The 23839-nt window shown below is 44.2% G+C and overlaps 2 non-coding genes across 2 annotated transcripts; one reads left to right on the forward strand and one right to left on the reverse strand.

The window, feature by feature from the left end:
- Positions 1–16767: 16767 nt before the first annotated feature.
- Positions 16768–16841, forward strand: trnat-agu (transfer RNA threonine (anticodon AGU)). Its single transcript has one exon. It is a non-coding gene; the product is annotated as a tRNA-Thr (tRNA).
- A 6685-nt stretch (positions 16842–23526) lies between these two features.
- trnas-cga (transfer RNA serine (anticodon CGA)) lies at positions 23527–23608 on the reverse strand. Its single transcript has one exon. It is a non-coding gene; the product is annotated as a tRNA-Ser (tRNA).
- Between the last annotated feature and the right edge of the window lie 231 nt (positions 23609–23839).

A 23839-nucleotide genomic window follows, 5' to 3' on the forward strand; every position in this document is an offset into this window, starting at 1 on the left:
GCTGTGGCCTAACTATTGTTTTATAAATTTCTACCAGAACCTCCCTGCTCTTATATTCTATGCCTCGGCTAATAAAGGAGAATATTCTTTATGGCTTCTTAACCACCTTATCTAGCTGTTCTGCTGCCTTCTGGGATCTGTGGACATGCACTCCAAGGTTTTGCTGTTTATCTGCACCTCTCAGTCTCCTCCCAAGCAATGCAGTTTCAGAGCAACTAATTCTGAAACGTCTTACTTCATAATTCAAGTCGTACAGTCGAAACCAATTTGTTAAAGGGAGACTAATATTGGTGACTGGAAGTAGTTCATGTACAACTTGATATTGCTGTGCACCGGAACAGAAAACGAGATTGGATGGACAGAAGAGGTCTGAAAGAATGGCCGATCGGCTGTGGGAGGCAGCGCACCTTTCAACTGACTCCACGACTTCAGCATCAGTAGTATGTTGGTCTCGGGGTATGATTTTCGCTTAGAGGGTTGTGTTATGTGATATGCGCGCGATCTCAGCTTCAAATCCCGCCTCACCCCTCCTGTTTCTGTGCTCTAAGTGAAAAGTCACCAATTCGCTTCCGATATCTTTTCAGTTTTGCTGTTGGTAGAATTGAATTATATCCAGAGAATGTTTGAGCTCCAGAGGACAGAGTGCGGAAATTTCCAAGGCACAACACAGGTGGAAAAAAAAATGTCTCAATATGATGAGGAGATTGAAGCTGAATGTGAATTTACCCCAGTGCAGTCGGTCTCATTGATTTCAGATGACGGGATAGAGAGCGACATGTGCAGATGACGCCAAGATGGGCAGCACTGTAAGCAAAGTAGATGGAAGCAGAACATTACAGAGAGTATTTAATATAATAAATGAATGGGCAAAACTGTGGCAAATGGATTTCAATTTAGGTCAGTGTGAGGTCATCCAACTTGGACCTATAGAGCATTGATCAGAATACGTTCTAACTGGTGAAATGCTCGAAACCGTGGAGTTCCAAAGGGACTTAGCGGTCCATATACTTAGATCATTAAAATGTCATGGACAGCTACAGAAAATAATCAAAAAGGCTAATGGAAAACTAGCTTTTATATCTAAAGGACCAGAATACAAGGTGATAGACATTATGCTACAGCTATACAAAGCTCTGGTGAGACCACGCCTGGAGTACTGTGTTCAATTCTGGGCACCGCACCTTAGGAAGGATATTTTGGCCGTGGAGGTAGTGCAGTGTAATTTTGCCAGATTGATACCTGGAATCCAAGGGTTAAATTACGAGGGGAGATTACACAAACTAGGGTTGTATTCCCTGGAATTTAGTAGAATAAGGGCTGATTTGATTGAAGTTTTCAAGATATTACGGGGAACTGTTGGTGTTGATGGAGAGAAACTCTTCCCGCTCGTTCGGATGTCTAGGACTCGGGAACCTGGCCTAAAAATTGGAGTCAGGAATTTCAGGAGTGAAATTAGTTAACACTTCGACAAGCAAAGGTGGGTAGAAGTTTGGAACTCTCTTCTGCAAGCGACAGTGTTAGCTTAATTGTTGATTTTAAACCTGAGACTGATATATTTTTTCGTTAACCAGTGGTATTAAGGGATACGGAGCGAAGGCGGTTATGTGGAATTAGGTCACAGATCAGCCATGTTCTCACTGAATTGCGGAACCGGCTCGAGTGGCGAAACTCATCTTCCCAATTGGTGCAAAACATGAAACGTTCATGCATTGTCCGCGAATCGAATCCGTGTCAGAGGCCAGAATTCTATCCCAGAGCCACCAATACTCGTACGTACACGCACTGCATATGTACATTTATGTTACTCTCATAGTGATTGAAAGCAGCAATTTGAGTAAATTATACTTATGGTAGAATGTAAACTAAGGCGATATCGAGACAGACGATTATGTTGTTTCAGAGCAATTCATTCTGCAAAGTGTTACTTGATAATGCAAGCCTTACATTCAAAGCAAATTTGACAATAAGCGAGAAATATTGTTGATATGAAATGATCAGTGTTGAACCTGATATTGCTCCACTTCGTGCATCGTAGAAGAAAGCGGGATTGTATGGACAGAGCCTTCTGAAAGGATGGCGGGACGGCTGCATGGCAGCGAAATTTTACAGCGGCTGCACGGCTCTGTTGCTTGTTGGTCTTTGGGTCTGAATGTCGCTCAGGGAGTTCGAATCGTTCAAAATTTCGAATGAGCCCTGTTATGTCCCCATTTTTAGTCAAAAATCACCAATTGGCTTCTTACATCTTTTCAGCGGTGTGGAAGGCAGTTTTGACTTATCTCCAGCAGAGCATGTTTGAGCACCAGAGGAAAGAAAGCAAAGGGTTTGTCCATGCAACACAAGTAGACGAAATGAAGATCATCTTTCAAGAAGTTGTAGATTGAAGCCGGCACATGAATTTATCCCAATTCAGACAATCTCATGGGTGCAGAACAAAAAAGGTAAAGGATGCTGCATTGGCCTGGAAACAAACCCCTGGTTTCCCACCAGCAGGCGAGGGTTCCACCACTGAACCACCAATGGACACACGGCTGCAGGCAGCACATGTAGCTTTGGATACATGTCCAGAACATGCAATCTGGCAGAGTTCCTGTGATTACCCTGCGCAATCGACTCCACAGCCGCGCGATGCCTTTGTGTTAACTTATAGATTAAGCATGGTCGTGAAATTCACTGGGGGTTCGAAACCAGCTTACACGACGATTGTGAAACAGTCAAATAAATAAGAGCTGTAATTACCAGGCAGTGTTTACTTCTCTCAGAGGTTAAGGGATAATCCAGCCCAATGTTCACCTTTAAGATTTCACGACTTGAGACAGAATTTCAAAAAAACTGTACCTTAAGTTCTACTCAATCACAGAATTTGGAGATTTATACTATTTTATTTCTTTGCATGCATCTCTCTATCGCTGTCTACGTTTCTTCTCTCTCTTATCAGGCTTCCTTGAACGGCCAGGTCTGGAAACCGGGGATGGAAACGACTGTCGGATCTTCAGTCCAATTGTTCGATTTCGACGGGATGAGCTTTGCTATTTTCCGTCTCCGTTTTCGGAAAATATAAACCCAGATGGGATTTCACCTCCTCAGTCCCGTCACCTCCGGGTAATGGGAATGAACCCAATCTATCGCTCGGTCGGAACATCCGTATTCTTATTGCTTAAGTATAAAATTACGGGGTTACAGCTATATTCAGGACGCATTTTAGAAATTAACACGTAACAGACTTATGCGAAAACTAGAAGCACGTGGAATTAAAGGACCTGTGGTAACGTGGGCACCTAATTGGCTCAGGAATGGGAGGCAGAGAGCAGTGGTGAACGGATACCCTTATACATTAGGGTCTCTATACTTGAATTATGTTTTCATTTATTGGAGCATAGGAACAGGAATCGGCCATTCAGTCCCTCGAGCCTCCAGGTTAACACATCCTTCCTGAGGTGGAGTGCCCAGAACTGAATGATGTCCTCCAGATGAGGTCTCACCAGAGCTATGTGCAGCTGCAACATAGCTTCCACCCCTTTGTATTCCAGCCTTCTTGAAATGAACGGGGAGAGTAAGAGCTCAAGAATGAAAGCGAGAGAGAGCAAGACGAATAGAGACAGACAGACAGACAGACAGCTCACTAGGCATTGGAGAAACCGTCGCTGTGTGGATTTCTCAGGAGCTGCTGTGAATCCCCACTGAGCTTTCGAACCACTTGCTCCACCGCAGCAAAAAGTCATAAGCAGCAAATGGGTAATGTGAAATCACATAATCGACAGCCGATTTGTGGCGCAATGGGTCGCACGTTGGACTTCAAATCACCAGCTCCAAAGTTGTGGATTCCAATTTGACTACCGTTGAAGTTGAGGGCTCAATTTTGGTGGTGGGAATTAGAACTTTGCAGCAAAACCACAACAGGATCACGAATGTTCATCAAAGAAGGGAAACAACCCTCTTGTAGCTCCTGAAAATCGCAAGAATTCAAGTATCGTGACTGAGCGGTCTCACCCGCTGGTTTAAAGCTCCAGTTAAATCCCATATTTTGTAGATGGATCAAAATCATGGTTTGTGGCTCCAATTCCGCAGCCTCCTTCCTGTAAACTAATAAAACTAAACATCTCATCTGTTTTTGCAACAGCGTAGGCCGGAGGAACCACATGGCTGAACAAATAACTAGATGCATTTTGTAACACACCAATTGCACATTCTACTCCGTTCGAAATGTTCACAAAGAAAAGGATTGGTTGATCTCGATGAGAGTCAACTAACAACCTCGCCATTTCCCGACCCTGGACTGTCATATAAGGACCGCCCACTGACTGATCGCGCCGCAAGAGCCCGGTCACTTTGATCACCCGTCCCACTCTGCTGGAAGGAATATTAAGGAGAGAGGCCCTCACCTGTGGGAACGTGTCCTGTCCCCGTGATGAAAATAATATCTGCACTTTCACTTTCAGCTTCTTTCACATCCTCTGCTCCATCGCACTACATTCGGGTTTTCTGTGAACAGGTCAAAATAAACATTGGCAGAAATTCTAAGAGCATTGGGATTCAAACCCACGCCTCCATAGAAATTAAATGTAACACCTTAGACCGCGTGGCCGCGCTACCATAATGTCACAGTCATGTTTAAAGAGCTGTTTAATGCACAAATATATGAATTGATGCTAATTGACCGCATTTACCCCGTGCTGGGGCAGTTCTCCTTCGAGCAGAGAAGGTTAAGAGGAGATTTGATAGAAGTGTTCAAAATCATGAAGGGTTTAGATAAAGTAAATAAAGAGAAACTGTTCCCATTGACAGAAGGATCGAGAACCAGAGGACACAGATTTAAGGTGATTGGCAAAAGAACCAAAGGCGACATGAGGAAACACTTTTTTTACCCAGTGAGTATTTATAATCTGGAATGCGCTGCCTGAAAGGGTGATGGAAGCAGATTCAGTCGTGACTTTCAAAAAGGAATTGGATAAATACTTGAAGGGAAATAAATGCAGGGCTACCGGGAAGTGGCGGGGGAATGGGACTAACTGGATCGGTCTTACAATGAGCCAGCGCGGGCTCGATGGACCGAATCGCCTCCGATGCTGTAACCATTTTATGATTGTATGATTCTATTGATAATCCTTATTTTCTTTGCATGTATTTCTCTATCTCTCCCTGTCTCTGTCTCTTGTGTTGTCCCCTGATGGACTTCTCAGGCTTCCTTGAACGGCGTTGGCTGATCGATCCTGCAACACCAGCAGAGAAGGGTAAAGAAAGATTGAGACGGTAGGAAAAGTAAAGGGGCAACCCAGCTGCTGCAGCCAATGTCTACACATTAATGTCTCTTCGCTCTCAATTAAGTCACTCTCTTTTCATTCCTCTTATTTCGTTCTTTTTCTTTCTGCCTCCAGCACCTTTATCTGTATCCTGTTTTTATTCCCTCATGTGTCTCTGCTGGATGATCCAAAATTCAGACCCGCCGCTTCTTCCAGCTTTTTCTTCCTTCCACAATAATGGTCCATTTCATTGAGACTTTACTGCGGCCTTGCTACTCTAACATTCACCTTCACATTCTTACGCCTTTATGTTTGCTCGATATCGACCGCTGTTCCTCGGGGGCACATGGCCCGTTCATTTGTGCCTTGAAACATTTCCAGCTGCGTGACTGTTCCAGAGACAAGCACAAAGAAAGCAGGTCTGGCATTCCGAAGGACAGCGGCATACTTTTCCGTGTAATTTCCATGGGGTATCTTGTGACACGGGGGATGTTAACTGAAGAACTGGGATTTGTTTTCATGGTCGTTGGAGCTTTTCCCCGAGCAGTTGATGTGCGGGAGAGACGGGCGGCGCGACATAGCTACGAATGACGGCTGAAAGGTGCACTTTTGGCAATCTGGGCGGTGCAGTAAAGTCGGAAATGTACCGCTTGATCTTAATAGGTCTGTGGAAATATCTGATTCAAAAGGAATGAGGAGAAATGAGAAGAGCGGCAATGGTGAAAATGTGTCGATTACAGGAGATTGGCCGTGAGCGAAAGGTCCTTTGAAAGCTCGGCGAAGAGGGGAATTTTGTTCGGAAACGGCAGACTTTAAGCGCGTGAGGAAAGTAAAGTGCGAGCTGCGTCCTTGGGTCAAATTGGGTGTTTTCAGGAAAACGGCCATTGTGAAATCACAAAAATGAAAACAGAAAATGCTGAAAACGCTGAGCAGGTCAGGCAGCACCTGTGGAGAAAGAACCAGAGGGAACGTTTCAGATGCATGACCTTTGTAATCAGAATTAAAAGGTTTGTCATGTGTTTGAGCAACTTTACTGTCGAAGATGCCAGCTTCCATCTCTGAATTTTTTTTGTTCGAATCTTACTGCTGCCAGAATTTGTCGAGTTTTTCATTTTGGCCGCCACACCAAAAACCCTTCTTTAATAAGAAGTGTTTTTCCGCATTGCTGGTTTACACCTGTTTGTAAAATTCAGCAAAGTCTGGATTGCCACCCAACTGTTTCTGAGACGGAGGTGTTGGGCCTGTAAGGTGTGATCTCGGTGAAGTATCAATCAATGTGCACAATGGCGCCCTGGTGAACCGAGTACCTCTTATAGTCAGTATAATATAAAAGATATGGACCACAATTATGAATTTCTTCTTTACATCACACTAGGATTTATTATCAGGGAATGGACATGAGCAGGTCGATTTACGTCACGCTCCGGTCGCTTTGCATCGCCCCCGACACATAGAATAGAATCATAGAAAGGTCACAGCACGAAAAGAGGCCATTCGGCACATCGAGTCCGTGCCGACAATCTGCCAGTGCAATCCAGATAGACCCACTCCCCCACCCTATCCGTGTAGCCCTGTATTTTCTTTCGTTTGAAATACTTATCCAGTTCCTTATTGAAGACCATGATTGAATCTGCCTCCACCACCCCCTCGGGCGGTGTATTCCAGATCCTAAACACTCGCTGTGCAGAAAAGTTTTTCCTCATGTCACCTTTGGTTCTTTTGCCAAACACCTTAAATCTATGTTCTTTGGTTTTTGATAGGAACAGTTTCTCTCTATCGACTCTGTCTCGATCCTTCATGATTTTGAATACCTCTATTAAATCTCCTCGTAACCGTCTCTGTTCCAAGCAGAACAACCCCAGCTTCTCCAATCTATCCATGAAACTTATGCCCCTCATCCCTGGAATCTTTACAGTAAATCTCTTCTGTGGGGATTCGGTATTAACATCGCCGAATCCCCCACCATCAACATACTGGTGGTCACCATTAACCAGAAACATAACTGGACCAGCCACAGAGGCTGGATATTCTGCGCCAAGTGACTCACCTTCGAATTCCCTGAAGCCGTTCAACCATCGACAAGGCGCAAGTTGAGTGAGTTCGAATACCCATGTGATGGTCATCGACCTAAAACGTTAATTCTGTTTCCATGTCTAAAGATTCTGCCTGACCTGCTGAGGATACGCACATTTCCAGTTTCTGTTTCAGGTTGGCAACAGAGTCAGTATTTTCATTTTGAATAAAGGGGCTTTCACGCATTTCTCCATGCGACGAGGTGGTTGAGAGGTTAAGGCGATGACCTGCTAATCTGTTGTGCTCTGCAAGCGTGGGTTCAAATCCCATCTTCGTCGTTATTGTGTTTAAGTTTTGTTCCACTCATTCGTGAAAGAATGTCTGGTTCAAGTCCCATCCTTCTCGAAACGGCAGACGGAGGGTTGTGCATTGTTTGCTGAAATCAGCTACAGTTCCTTCCAGGAAGGTGTTGAGATTGTATGGTCGCGAAGTATCAGATTGAAGATTGGTGTCATTGTAAAAAGAGTAAATCTTATGGTCATCGTTAGAGAAACGTATGTACCATAATTATGATTTATGTCCGGATCATTGCGTGTCTGTGTCTGTTAAAAATGGATGTGCTGTCAGTCCCGGATCATTCTCTGTGCGTTTTACCCGATTTTCTTGATACCTTTTTCCTTCTGGACTGAAATGACGATCCTCTCTCGAGAAAACGGTTCACCGCCTGCTTCGGGCAACTGGTCGGAAAAATAACAAAAAGTGATGAGACCAAGTTCATTCTGCTCGGATTAAATTCCAATCTCCGCACTCTATCCCCCATTCAGACCCACCCCCGCCTGGACATTATAATCTGCGATATTCATAAGGGAATGGAGAAGCAGAATATCACGGTTATAATTTTCTTCGTTGCTCAACACTGAACAGCTTCAATTGCAATGATTCAGAAGGTAATCATAGAATCATAGAATCTTACAGCACAGAAGGAGGCCATTCGGCCGTCGTGCCAGTGCCGGCTTTTTCGAAGACCTGTCCAAATTAAACTCACACCCCAGATTTTTCCCAATAATCCTGCAAATTCGTCCTCTTCAATTATGTCCAATTGCCTTTTGAATGATCCTATGGAATCTGCTTCCACCACCCTTTCAGGAAGTGCGTTCCCGATCTTATCAAACCCTCTGTGTGAAAAAAATTCTCCTCAATTCCCCTCTAGTTCTTTTGCCAATTATTTTAAATCTGTGACCTCTGTTTACCGACCCACTTGCCAGAGGAAACAGTTTCTCCCTACTTGCTCTTTCAAAACCCCTCATTATTTTGAATATCTCTGTTAGGTCTCCCGTTAATCATCTCTGCTGCAAGGAGAATAATCCCAGCTTCTCCAATCTCTCCATAGAACTGAAGTCCCTCATCCCTGGTAACATCCAGGTCAACCTGCTCTGAATCCTCTTCAATGCCTTTTTATCCTAAAGTGTGGTGCCCAGATCTGTACAATATACTCCAGCTGAGGCCTAACCACTGATTGTAAGGATTAGTATAATTTCCTTTTTTTTTGTATTCAATGCCCCTGTTCACAAAGCCAAGTATGCCATACGCTTTCTGAACCACCTGATCAACTTGCCTTGTTTTATGAATATGAAACCCCAGGTCCCTCTGCTCTTGGAACCCCCCATAATTTGTTCCATTTAGATTATACTGCCTCTCCATGTTCTTCTTCCAAAAGTGCATCACCTCACACTGATCGGCGTTAAATCTGTCACGTGACCGCCAATTTCACCAGTCTATCGATTTCATCCTGAAGTCTGCTATTATCTTGCTCACGATTTACTACGTTGCCAAGTTATGTATCATCCGCAAACTTCGAAATTGTACTCCCGATTCCCACATCCCAGTCATTTATATATAACAAGAAAAGCAATAGCCCTAATCCCGACCCCTGGGGGATTCCACTGCATATTTCTCCCCAGTCAGAAAAACATCCGTTCACCACGAATCTCTGCCTCCTATCCCTCAGCCAATTACTTGCCCACGTGACCACCGGCCCTTTAATCCCACGTGCTTCTAGTTTTCGAATAAGTCTGTTATGTGTTAATTTCTAAAATGTGTCCTGAAAATAACTGTAACCCCGTATTTTTATTGTTAAACAATGAGAATACAGATATTAAGACCGAACGATAGATCGGGTTCATTCCCATTACCCGAAGGTGTCGGGACCCGAGGAGGTGAAAACCCATCTGGGTTTATATTTCCCGAAAACGGAGACTGAAAATAGCAAAACTCATCCCATCGAAATCCAACAATTGGACGAAGAACCGACAGCCTTTTCCCATCCCGGGTTTCCAGACCTGGCCGTTGAAGGAAGCCTGATAAGTCAATTAGGGAGCAACACCGAAAGTGAAGAAACGCAGACAGAGATAGAGAGATACATGCAAAGAAAAATAGTCTAAATTTCCAATTCTGTGATTGAGCAGAATTTAAGCTGCAGCTTAAAGGAAATTCGTCTCATGTCGTGAGATGCACATAGGGCTGGATTATAACTTTATTTCTGAGAGAAGTAAACATTGCTTGGAAACTACAGCTGTTATTTATTTAACCATTTTACAGTGGCGGTGTGAAGTGATTTCGAATCTCAGTCAATTTCAAGACCATGCTTGACCCACTCGTTTGGTCACCCACGGGTAGCACGCGGCTGTAGAGCAGACTGCGCAGGCTCATCACAGGAACTCTGCCAGACTGCATGTTCCAGACTTTTATCCAACGCGACACGTGCAAACTGCAGCCATGCGTGCATTGGTGGTTCAGTGTCGAACCCTCGCCTGCCGGTGGGAAACCAAGGGTTTGGTTGCAGTCCAATGCAGCTTCCTTTACCTTTTGTATCTGTACCCATGAAATCGCCTGAATTGGGATAAATTCATGTGCCGGCTTCAATCTGTACAACTTCTTGAAAGATTATCTTCATTTCATCCACGTGTCTTTCGTGGACATACCCTCTGCATTCTCTCCTCTGGTGCTCAAACATGCTCGGCTGGAGATAAGTCAAATCTGCCTTCTGCACCGCTGAAAGGAAATGAGAAGCCAATTGGTGATCTTTGACTAAAAATGGGGACACAACTGGGCTCATCCGGGATTTGAACCAATGAAACTCCCTGAGAGAAAATCAGAACCAAAGATCAACTCGCAACAGAGCCGTACAGTCACTGTAAAATTTCGCTGCGACGCAGCCGATCCGCCATCCTTTCAGAACACCATGTCCATACAATCCCGCTTTCTTTTACGATATACGATGTGGAACAATGGCAGGTTCTGCACTAATTATATCATTTCAACAATATCAAATTTGTTTTGAATGTATGACTTGTATTATCAAGTAACACTTTACAGAATGAATTACTCTGAAACTACATTGTCGTCTGTCTCGGCATCGTCATAGTTTACACTCCACCATAAGTACACTTTACTCAAATTGTTGCTTTCATTGACTATGAGAGCGAAGATCCATGAATGTGGATACATTAGCTACGAATTTATCAGCTGGGTTGCACCTTTACTTTTCCTACTGTCTCCGTCTTTTTTTTCTTTCACATTCTCTGATATTATTGCCGGTTAGATCAGCTCTCGCCGTTCAACGAAGCCTGAGAAGTCCATCGGGGACAACACAGAGAGACAAAAGACAGAGACAGGGAGAGATAGAGAGATGCAGGCAAAGAAAATGAAGAGTGGAAATGTCAGGTTTTGCAAACGAGCAGAATTTAAGTTCCTGATTGGGAGAGATTCCTGGTCTGGTCTTGAAATCTTGCAAGAGAAGATCTGACACTAATTAAAAGCACCGGCCACGCTGTCGAATCTCTCATTCTGGGAGAGAGATAAATGAGATCAATTAACTCCAATTAATCTATTTCAGCACTGAAGTGATCTTTAAACAGTTGCTCTGCGAGCAGAATTCAAACCTGCGCAGGAAAACCTCAATTGAATTTTGAGTCCAACGCTTTAAACACTCGGCCACCGCAGCTGTAAACAGCATGTTCGTTCAGATCGGATTCCAAATGGACACTTGCCGCTATTAAGAACGCGCGCATTGGTTGTGCAGGGGTCGAATTCTCACCTCTTATGCGGGAGACTTTGGTTCGATTTCCGGCCAATGCAGAATCATTCTCACCAATGAGGAGCTGAGGAATATAAGTATGCCATTTCTCCCCTCGAGCCTGTTCCGCAATTCAAACAGATCATGGCTGATATGTGACCGAACTCCATATAATCGCTTTAGCCCCGGATCGCTTAATAACTTCAGTTAACAAAAATCGATCAATCTCAGGTTTAAAATTAACAATTGAGCTCGCATCAACTGCCGTTTGCGGAAGAGAGTTCCAAACTTCTACCTCCCTTTGCTTGCAGAGGTGTTTCCCAACTTCACTCCTGAAAGTCCTGACCCTAATATTTAGGCTATGTCCCTTAGTCCTAGACACCACAACCGGCGGAAATAGTTTTTCTCTATCTACTCCATCAGTTCCCCTTAATATTTTGAAAAGTTCGATCAAATCAGCCCTTAATCGACTAAATTCGAGGTAAACCCTAGTTTGTGTAATCTCTCCGCGTATTTTAACCCTTGGGGTCCAGGTAACATTCTAGTAAATCGACGCTGCACTCACTCCACAGCCAATATATCCTTTCAAAGGTGCGTTACCCAGAACTGAATACATTACTTCAGGTGTGGTCGAACCAGGGCTTTGTATAGCTGTCGCATAATGCCTATCCCCTTGTATTCTCGTCCTCTAGATATAAAGACCAACATTCCGTTAACATTTTTGATTATTTTTTGTACCTGTCCATAACATTTTAATGATGTATGTAGATGGACACATCAGTCTTTTTGGACCTCCACTGTTTCGAGCTTTTCACCATTTACAAAGTATTCTGATCGATCCTTTTTGGACCAAAGTGGATGACCTCACACTTGACTAAATTGATATCGATTTGCCACAATTTTACCCATTCATTTATTATATTAATGCCTCTCTGTAATTTTATGTTTCCATCTGCACTGCTTACAATGCTGCCCATCTTGGTGTCATCGGCAAACTTGGATATGTGACTTTCTATCCCGTCATCTAATATCCGCCTGAATTGGGAAAAATCCAAATTCAGCTTCAATCTCCTCATCATCTTGAGACATTTTATTTCCTTCACGTGTGTTGCGCCGACGAAACTTCGGCATTGAGTCCACTGGAGCTCAAACATGCTCTGCATTTCATTCAGTTCAACCAACAGCAACACTGAAAAGATGTCAGAAGCCAATTGGTGACTTTTCACTAAAAGGAGGGCTGGTCCGGGATTTGAACCCGGGACCTCTCGCATATCACTCAATGAAACGCCCTAAGCGAGAATCATACCCCTAGACCAACGAGCCGCTATTGTTTCAGTTATGCAGCCAGTGTAAAAGTTCGTTGCCTCCCACAGCCGATCGGCCATCGTTTCAGACCACGTCTGTGCATCCAATCTCGTTTTCTGCTCCGGTGTCCATCAATATCAAGTTGCACACTAAATACTTCCAATCACCAATATTAGTCTCCCTTTACCAAATTGGTTTCGAGTGTACGACTTGAGTTGTCAAGTGAGACGTTTCAGAATTATTTGCTCTTAAACTACATTGCTTGGGAGGATACTGAGAGGTGTGTCGATTTGCGGCACGCTCTGTTCCCTTTGCATCGCCTCATGCACATTGAGTTGAATCATGGAAAGGCTACAACACGGAAAGAGGCCATTCGGCCCATCGAGTCCGTGCTCGCTCTCTGCAACAGCAATCCAGCTAGAAACACTCCCCCGCCTTTCCCCGAAGCCCTGCATTTTTTTTCCTTTCAAGTACTTATCCAGTTCCCTTTTGATGGCCATGATTGAATCTGCCTCCATCACAACCTCGGGCAGTGCATTCCAGATCCGAACCTCTTGCTGTGTGAAAAAGTTTTTCCTCATGTCACCTTTGGTTATTTTGCCAATCACCTTAAACCGATGTCCTCTGGTTCTTGACCCTTCCGCCAATGGGAACAGTTTCTCTCCATCTTCTATGTCGAGATCCTTCATGATTTTGAATACCTCTATCAAATCTCCACAGAACCGTCTCTTTTCCGAGGAGAACAACCTCAGATTCTCCAGTCTAACCACGTAACTAAAGTCCCTCATCCCTGCAATTATGCTGGTAATTTTTTTCTGCTCCCCCTCCAAGGCCTTCACATCTTTCCTGAAGTGCGGTGTCCCGAACCGGACACAATACTTCAGTTGTGTTCGAACCAGTGTGTTATAATGTTTCATCCTGACTTCTATACTTTTGCACTCGAAACATCTATTTATAAAGCCCAGGACCCCGAATGCTTTCAACCGCTTTCTCAACCTACCCTGCCACATTCAACTATTTGTACACATGAACCTCTCTTTGTTCCTGGATCGCTTTCACATTTGTGCCCTGGAGTTTATATTGCCTCTCCTCGTTCTTCCAACCGAAATGTATCACTTCGCATTTTTCAGCGTTAAATTTCATCTGCCACGTCTCCGCCCATGCCACCAGCCTGTCTATGTCATTTGAAGTCTATCACTGTCCTTAACGCTGTTTACTACCCTTCCAAGGTTTGTTTCATCTGCAAATTTTGAAATTGTGCCCTGTGCACTAAAGTCCAAGTCATTGATATATATCAAGAAAAGCAGTGGTCCGAGCACTGATCCCTGGGGAACACCACTGTACAACTCTCTCCAGTTCGAAAAAGAACCGTTCCCCAGTAATCTCTGTTTCCTGTCCCTTTCTTGATGATAAGCCTACCATGCGCCACTTTATCAAAGACCTTTTGAAAGTCTACATACACCGCATCAACTGAATTGCCTTCATCGATCCTCTCTGTTACCTCATCAAAAACTCTTACAGGTTAGTTAAGCACGATTTGTATTTAACAAATCCGTGCTGGCTTTCCCTAATCAATTCACCCTCGACCAAGTGACTGTTAATTCTGTCCGGGATTATCGTTTCTAAAAGTTTCCCCACCACTGAGGTTAAACTGACTGGCCTGTATTTGCTGGGTTTATCCGTGCACCCATTTCTGAACAAGGGTGCAACCTTTGCAATTCTCCAGTCCTCTGGCACCACCCACATATCTAAGGATGTTGATAGATTATGGCCAGTACCTCTGCAATTTCCACCCTTACTTCCCTCAGCAACCTCGCATGTATCCCATCCGGAACAGGTGATTTACCTACTTTAAGTACAGCCAACCGTTCAAGTGCCTCTTCTTTATCAATTTTTAGACCATCCAGGATCTCAACTATAAGTTCCTTTGCTGAGACTCTGGCAGCATCTTCTTCCTTGGTAAAGGCAGATGCAAAGTACTCATTTGGTACCTCTGCCTCCATGAGTAGATCTCCTTGATCGGGCCGAATCCGCCTCTCGCCTACGCTTACTACCCGTTTACTGTTTACATGCCTGCAGAAGACTTTTGGATTCCCTTTTATGTTGGCCGTCAGTCCATAGTCATATTTCTCTTTGCCTCTCATTTCCTTTTTCTCTTCCCCTCTGAACTCCCTAATTTCGGCCTGGTGAATGAGAGCATAAAAAAGTTAGCATTTCATTCAGCCGGAAACATAAAGTTACTGGTTGATTAATGGCGATTTGAACAAGCATTCGTCTTTTTTTACAGAGTTTAATGCGTGTTGCGAAATTAATACAGTGAACTAGAATTCCTGATGGGGAACCGCTTCAGACAACACATTACTGCCCACACTGGGAAAAAGGATACTTCCGAAACTTTGACAACACATAGCAGGTCCCGCTGCAAAGTCACAGCTTGCCAGCTCTTCCGAAATTTGGAGCCTGGACAGGGAGTTAAACGCTGGACCTTCAGCTCACTGCCCACTTTAAAAGTCTGATATTCTACCGACTGAGCTACCCAGGCTCGATACAACAGAAGCTCCCATCGTGCATATTCATGGGAGGCCTCTGAATCACCCCTGCAGCCGGCGAGCAAGGGTGAGGTCCGTTTTATAAAATTCTCAGCAACGTGTTGAGGAGAATCCTTGTTCCTGTTGAACATGATGTAAGAAACATGGACAGTGAACTCGTGAGTTTACAATTCTTCTTGTTTGTGCCAAATGTCTTGTCATTCGTTAGCACCAATTAAAATAACACTTTACCCAGCGGCACAAAAGCTGAACTTGTCCCACACGGGAGCTGGAAAAGGCCTCTCGATCTTTCAGCGTATTAACATCTATAAGCTGAATAATTTCACCCGTTGCACAGTGACACCAGGCAGCATATTTCCCTTCAAAATTTTGCCAACACGAAACTTCCAACCGATGAATATCGGCTTAACGAAAAGAAGAATTGTTTGTTTGGTTCTTTAGATTTAAAGATCTCGTACCGGCCCCTTTGCCATATGAGCTGCCGCTAAAAGCCCCCTCTCCCGCTATGAACAAGTAAACTGGCAGCTGCTATTGCAAGACGGCAGGCCGGAGGAACCCAAGAGCTCCCATGGGAACACTAAGAAGTAGACGCGTTATGGAACATACCAGTTGTACCTTGAACTCCAGTCAAAATGTTCGGAGTAAAAGGTTTGATTGTTTTAGAAGACGCTCGAACTCGCAACCTGGTCATTTCTGGAGCCCATACTGCTGTAAATAAGTAACGCACGCTCAATAATTGTGCAACACGAGAGCAGCGAACAACCGACAGCATCAGCGCTCCTGCCAAACAGCTTCATTTTCGGTCTCTCAATTATCACTTCGAGATCTTTCTCAAACAGAAGCCTCCAATCAAGATGCGCTTCATTAAATAACAATTCTTAAATCAAGAGAGTTTTGATCGATCATGACTAAAGCATGTACAATTTCCTCACTTGCTCCTTTCAATCCCCTGGGATGGTAAACATCAGGTCGTGGAGATTTGTCTATCTTTAGCCTAATTATTTTCTCCATTGCCATTATTTTACTAAAACGAAACCCCTCGTGTCTCTGCTTTTAGCCTCATCCATTTCTGTGACGACCGATGCAAAGTAAAAATTTAGCAACTCTGCCATTTCCTGATTTTCAATTACAATATCACCTCCATCTGTCTTCAAGCGGCCCACATTACTCCAAGCCTCCCTTCGTTCTCTTAATATATTTGGAAAAACCTTGAGAGTTGTCCTCATTTTCCCTCACAAGTTTTTCTCCTTTTCCCTTTTTGCTCCTCTCACGCTTTTTTTTAGTTTCAGCACTAAAATAAACAACACTTCGCTGTAAAGTTCGGCTCAATAGTTCTCCAATGTCAGAGCGAGAATTGTCTGATCCCCGAATTTATTTAATGTAACAAATACAATCACACATAATCATCCGTGTATCAACGCACTGATGGATACACAAAGATAAACACAGCGAGAAATCCAGTCAGTGTCGGAATGCACAGGTAAACGGACAAGCGAAACAGACAAAGATAAAACGGCCTGAACCCCCAATAGTGAAGTGTCGCTGATAGATATTAATGAGAGGAGGTGGGGGCAAAGTGTCATCAATTGGCGCTGTGGCTTAGTTGGTTAAAGCGTCTGTTTAGTAAACAGAAAATCCTGGGTTCAACTCCCAGCAGTGCCTTGTGCAGCTCGTTATTTTACCGAATTTGTGGAATTGAGCGACAAAATAACACTGTGGTGTTTGTTCAGGAGGAAACGGATAACCGAATGACAGTTCAAAAACGCCCTTTCATTGCACAGACAGACCTCTCATGGAATGTGTCTGCAACACGTTAATTTAAAGACACGTTCTTGTTTCTGTGCTCGTTGGGGTCGGGGGATATTTCGCGATTTGAGGTTCAAACCCGGAAGTAGTCCTAATTTGGACCAAGACTTGTGATCTTGACCTGCGGTGCAAACGTTTGCAAAGAGGGAAAGGAAGTCCCCAAATCACTCCAGCTGAATCGCCAGGCCCGGATGAAATACATCCCAGGCTGTTAACAGAAGCAAGGAAGGAAATATCGGAGGCTCTGACCATCATTTTCCAATCCTCCCTGGCTGCAGGTGTGTTGCCGGAGGATTGGAGGACTGCTGAAGTTGTACCGTTGTTTAAAAAGGGAGAAAGGAATAGATCGAATTATTGCAGGCCAGTCAGCCTAACCTCGGTATTGAGCACAATTCTGGGGGAAAGTATTAATCTTCATTTAGAAAGGGACGGATTAATGAAGGGCAGTCAGCATGGATTTGTTAAGGGAAGGTCGTTTGAATTGAATTTTTTTGGAGGTGTCAAGGAAGGTGGATGAGGGTAGTGCGTTTTTTGTAGTCTACATAGATTTTCGCGAGGCTTTTCACAAAGTCCTACATGGCAGATTGGTCAAAAGTGTAAAAGTGCATTGGATCCAAGGGAAATTGGCAAGTTGATCCAAAATTGACTGAGTGGCAGGAAGCAATGGTCGACGGGTGTTTTTGTGACTGCAAGGCTGTCTCGAGTGGGGTTCCGCAGGGATCCGTACTAGGTCGCTGCTTTTCGTAGCACAGATCATTGATTTGGATTTAAATGTACGGGGTATTATTAACAATTTTGCAGAAGATGCAAAAATTGGTCGTGTGGTTGATGGTGAGGAGGGAAGCTGTGGACTGCAGGAAGATATCAGTGGACTGGACAGGTGGATAGAATAGTGGCAAATGCAATTCAATCTGGAGAATGAGGTAATGCATTTAGGGAGGGCAAACAAGGCAAGGGAATACACAACAAATATTGTAACGAATTTGCCATTTACACGCCTATTTTGCAAGTTTACTGACGTCTTCCTGTATTTTGCGCATTTTTCCTTTGCATTAACTACAGCTCACAATTATGTGCTGTCTGTCAATTTTGAAATTGTATTTCTGATTCCTATGACTAAATCATTAATGTAAATTGTGAACAACAGTGGTCCCATCACCGATAAATTGTGAATAACAGTGGTTCCAGCACCGATAAATTGTGAACAACAGTGGTCCCAGCACCGATAAATTGTGAACAACAGTGGTCCCAGCACCGATATATTGTGAACAACAGTGGTCCCAGCACCGATAAATTGTGAACAACAGTGGTCCCAGCACCGATATATTGTGAACAACAGTGGTCCCAGCACCGATAAATTGTGAACAACAGTGGTCCCAGCACCGATATATTGTGAACAACAGTGGTCCCAGCACTGACAAAATTGTGAACAACAGTGGCGCCAGCACCGATAAACTGTGAACAACAGTGGACCCAGCACCGATAAATTGTGAACAACAGTGGTCCCAGCACCGATAAATTGTGAACAACAGTGGCGCCAGCACCGATAAATTGTGAACAACAGTGGCGCCAGCACCGATAAATTGTGAACAACAGTTCTCCCAGCACAGATAAATTGAGAACAACAGTGGTCGCAGCACCGATAAATTGTGAACAACAGTTGTCCCAGCACCGATAAATTGTGAACAACAGTTGTCCCAGCACCGATAAATTGTGAACAACAGTGGCGCCAGCACCGATAAACTGTGAACAACAGTTGTCCCAGCACCGATAAATTGTGAACAACAGTGGACCCAGCACCGATAAATTGTGAACAACAGTGGCGCCAGCACCGATAAATTGTGAACAACAGTGGCGCCAGCACCGATAAATTGTGAACAACAGTGGCGCCATCACCGATAAATTGTGAACAACAGTTGTCCCAGCACCGATAAATTGTGAACAACAGTTGTCCCAGCACCGATAAATTGTGAACAACAGTGGCGCCAGCACCGATAAACTGTGAACAACAGTTGTCCCAGCACCGATAAATTGTGAACAACAGTGGCGCCAGCACCGATAAACTGTGAACAACAGTTGTCACAGCACAGATAAATTGTGAACAACAGTGGCGCCAGCACAGATAAATTGTGAACAACAGTGGCGCCAGCACCGATATATTGTGAACAACAGTGGTCCCAGCACTGACAAAATTGTGAACAACAGTGGCGCCATAACCGATAAACTGTGAACAACAGTGGACCAAGCACCGATAAATTGTGAACAACAGTGGCGCCAGCACCGATAAACTGTGAACAACAGTGGACCCAGAACCGATAAATTGTGAACAACAGTGGCGCCAGCACCGATAAATTGTGAACAACAGTTGTCCCAGCACCGATAAATTGAGAACAACAGTGGTCGCAGCACCGATAAATTGTGAACAACAGTTGTCCCAGCACCGATAAATTGTGAACAACAGTGGCGCCAGCACCGATAAACTGTGAACAACAGTTGTCCCAGCACCGACAAATTGAGAACAACAGTGGTCGCAGCACCGATAAATTGTGAACAACCGTGAACCCAGCACCGATAAATTGTGAACAACAGTGATCCCAGCACTGGTAAATTGTGAACAACAGCGATCCCAGAACCGATAAATTGCGAACAACAGTGGTCCCAGCACCGGTAAACTGTGAACAACAGTGGTCCCAGGACTTTTGACCTTGAACTGCATTTGAAACTTCTGCATAAAATGAAATGAAGTCCCCAAATCGCCCCACGTGGCTCTCAAACGCAATGGGAAGAAGTTCAATGCGAACAATCAGGAATTTAAAGGCAACTCAACGACCTGCACTTTCTTTGAATAAATTTTGTTAGCCATTATATTTGACCGTGAAATCGCTCTCGGCTTTCATCTAGCTGAAGCAGAGTGTGGCCGCTTTGTATCTGCGAGCATGTCGGTGACGTGGTTAGCTTTGACACTGATCGCTTCCAATTTGTAAAATTTCACCAAGCGTCAGCGAAATGATACCGAGAATCGAATTGTCCCTGTAAGTGATGAATTGAAGGGATTGGTGCTCCAAGCAGATTTGGAAAATGCACAGTGCGGTCGGTCAGGAGTTCCAAATCCACCCTCCAGCCACTCACCAATCATATTAACTGAGCTTTACTCTGGCCCAGTGTCACCGCACTGAAAGCGAGTATTTCTCCGGCATGTTTTTCTTCAGAGTTGCTGGTTTAAGACCGGCTGTTTGGATTTTCACTCCTACAAGCTTCAACCATTCATTTTGGACTGACTGTAGACAGTTGTTATATTGGTCGCTGCAAACTCAAAGTTTAGCCCAATTAATTATTGGTTTAGCAAGTGACCTCTTCGCCTGTCGAGTTGGTGCTGTCGGTTTGCACGGAAGTTTGATGGTTCGAGCTCTTATTTGATATTTCCTCAGGATTCTTCGCCTCAAATTTCCAGGGTTTCAATGTATTTTTTGGAAGCAAGAAAATTACAATTCTCCTTGGCAGACAAGCCCCCGAAAGGCCCGAAGGGAGGCCGCACTAGCTGCAGGAGAGCTGTTTCGCTGTGACATGAAGATTTCTGTAGTGAGCGAGACCAGACTGTTTCTATGTTCAGAAAATAAATGTCACACCCTTTATGTTGGAAAAGCAAAACGGTGGGGATTTTTGTATCAGATGTTCCTCGTTGCGTTACTTTCATCTTGATCGTAGAACCGGTTCGGGCGTTCTTGTAATAAAAGGCGACAATTTCCAATTCATTTTAAATTTAACAACAGCTGCACTGAGCTTTTAATCATACCCTTAAGATACAGTCTATAAAATGATGAAATTTGATCATCTGCAAAGCATAAAAATCTGATTAAAGTTTTGACTGTCTCTCGGTCACCACGTCAACATCTCCTTCAGTATGAAATAGAAAGTTATCGTTTGATTAATGGTGAATAAAACAGTCATTCATCTACCAACAGGGTTTAATTAGTTTCATGTAATTAATTTAATAACTTTTGCTAAAGTTAATTCGCTGACTTGGAATCGAACTCATGCGTTGGTGGGAGCATTAAATTCCAACCATCAGTCCATCGGGGAGCGCCCAAAACACAGCAGAACTGGTAAGATTTACTTTTCTTTCACTCTTCCGTGATTCATTCAGCTCTGTGTTTATTTTCAGGCCTCTTATCTCTCCCTTCTTTTCAGCTTCTGACTGCGGATATTCTTGTGGTTAAATATGAATAATATAGAATATCTCACAGCCCCAGTATATGTGCTCCTTCTCTGTACAGTTCTGTACAAAATCAAACTGTACGTTTATAACGACGGTGTCTCTCCTTCACCCCCGACAGAAGCAGGAGGAGATGCCACTTTAAACTGCCAGTTGCTTCAAATGATTCATGATGGACCTGCGTGGCCTTGCAGTTTTCCCAGGAGCTGCATTCAGGTTCGTGAATTTTGGAAAAGGAAACATGTCCATCAGCAGCTTATGGGAGTATTTTACCTCACTTTCCATTTCATGTACATGCCTACTTGCACTTGGTGCTGTCATTGCCTGAACATCACCTTCTGTCGCGATAGTGGTTTGAACAGAAAATGCCATTTTGTGCGAGCAGCTTGTCTGGCAGGAAAATTACCTGAATTACGAAGGGGCAAGTAGGAAAGGCCGCGTTGGTCTGCCTGTTCGCAGCAAAGAATTTTCAGCGTTTCCTTGTGGTCCAGTGTTTAGATTCGGTCATCACCATGGCAACGGATCGATTGGTGTCTGTCTCGACATCCGCATTTAAACACTCTACCATAAGGGCACTGTACTCAAATTGCTGATGTTTTCACTGTAAGGGCGAAGAGAAATAAATGTGTGTATATTTGCTAAAAATTCATCAGCTGGGTTGCACCTTTGCTTCTCCCCCCGTCTCAGTCTTTCCATCTTTACCCTTCCCTGCTGGTGTTGCAGGTTCGATCATCCTTGGCCGTTCAAGAAAGCCTGAGAATTCCATCAGGGGAAAACTCAGAGAGTCAAGAGACAGAGACAAGGAGAGATTAAAGTATCGAAACAAATAGTATAAATATCAAGCTCTGCGAACGAGCAGAATTTAAGATGGAGCTTGGGAGAGATTCTTTCTCGTGCCGTGCAACTTTGCAAGTGACCATTGGGCTTCGAATTCGAAGCGTTTGCCGCGCTGGAGCATCTCTCTGAGGGAGGGAACACGGTCCGTTAACTCCAGTTCATATTTATTTGTAAACAATTTTACAACACCAAGTTATAGTCCAGCAATTTTATTTTAAATTCACAAGCTTTCGGAGATTTTCTCCTTCCTCAGGCAAATGTTTCAAGATCTCCTTGAAGCCTACGCATTTATACATATTGAACAATAATACATGGTGTTTACAGACTGCCCCTGCAACTGCCCGTTGCCAAGGCAATCACCGTGTTCAGACAGAGAGGTGTTACCTGCAGAACCTCCGAATACACATTCAACAAAAAAACAAACAGGGAAAAAAAACAGAGAAAAAAAAACACAGAGAGAGGCAGAAACATCCGGAAGGCAGAGAGAGCCAGCAAATGACCCATTATATTAAAAACAGATAACATTTGTTCGCTGGTGGGGTAACGTGTAGCGTGACATGAACCCAAGATCCCGGTTGAGGCCGTCCTCATGGGTGCGGAACTTGGCTATCAATTTCTGCTCGACGATTTTGCGTTGTCGTGTGTCTCGAAGGCCGCCTTGGAGTACGCTTACCCGAAGGTCGGTGGATGAATGTCCATGACTGCTGAAGTGTTCCCCGACTGGGAGGGAACCCTCCTGTTTGGCGATTGTTGCGCGGTGTCCGTTCATCCGTTGTCGCAGCGTCGCAGTGTCGCAGTGTCCGTTGTCGCAGTGTCCGTTCATCCGTTGTCGCAACAATCGCCAAACAGGAGGGTTCCCTCCCAGTCGGGGAACACTTCAGCAGTCATGGACATTCATCCACCGACCTTCGGGTAAGCGTACTCCAAGGCGGCCTTCGAGACACACGACAACGCAAAATCGTCGAGCAGAAATTGATAGCCAAGTTCCGCACCCATGAGGACGGCCTCAACCGGGATCTTGGGTTCATGTCACGCTACACGTTACCCCACCAGCGAACAAATGTTATCTGTTTTTAATATAATGGGTCATTTGCTGGCTCTCTCTGCCTTCCGGATGTTTCTGCCTCTCTCTGTGTTTTTTTTTCTCTGTTTTTTTTCCCTGTTTGTTTTTTTGTTGAATGTGTATTCGGAGGTTCTGCAGGTAACACCTCTCTGTCTGAACACGGTGATTGCCTTGGCAACGGGCAGTTGCAGGGGCAGTCTGTAAACACCATGTATTATTGTTCAATATGTATAAATGCGTAGGCTTCAAGGAGATCTTGAAACATTTGCCTGAGGAAGGAGAAAATCTCCGAAAGCTTGTGAATTTAAAATAAAATTGCTGGACTATAACTTGGTGTTGTAAAATTGTTTACAATTGTCAACCCCAGTCCATCACCGGCATCTCCACATCATATTTATTTGAGCATTGAACAAATCTTTAAGAAAGATCGCTACGAGCAGGATTCGAACCTGCGTAGGAAAACCCCATTGGATTTCGAGTCCAACGCCTTAACCACTCGGCCATCGCAGCTGTGAAACGATCTGACAGCTACTGCTACCAAAAGGGTGCAACCAGTGCAGAATTCGGTGCCACCCACAGCCGATCGGCCATCCGACAATCCATCCGATCACTTTTTCTATTCCGATATGCAGCAATGTGAAGTTGTACACTAACTATTTCATATCAACAATATTAGCCTCTCTTTACCACATTCGTTTTCAATGTGCGACTTGTAATGCCAAGTGAGACTTTGCAGAATTA

This window comes from Heptranchias perlo, chromosome 20 (genome assembly GCF_035084215.1).
Source record: "Heptranchias perlo isolate sHepPer1 chromosome 20, sHepPer1.hap1, whole genome shotgun sequence".
NCBI classification, from domain to species: Eukaryota; Metazoa; Chordata; class Chondrichthyes; order Hexanchiformes; family Hexanchidae; genus Heptranchias; species Heptranchias perlo.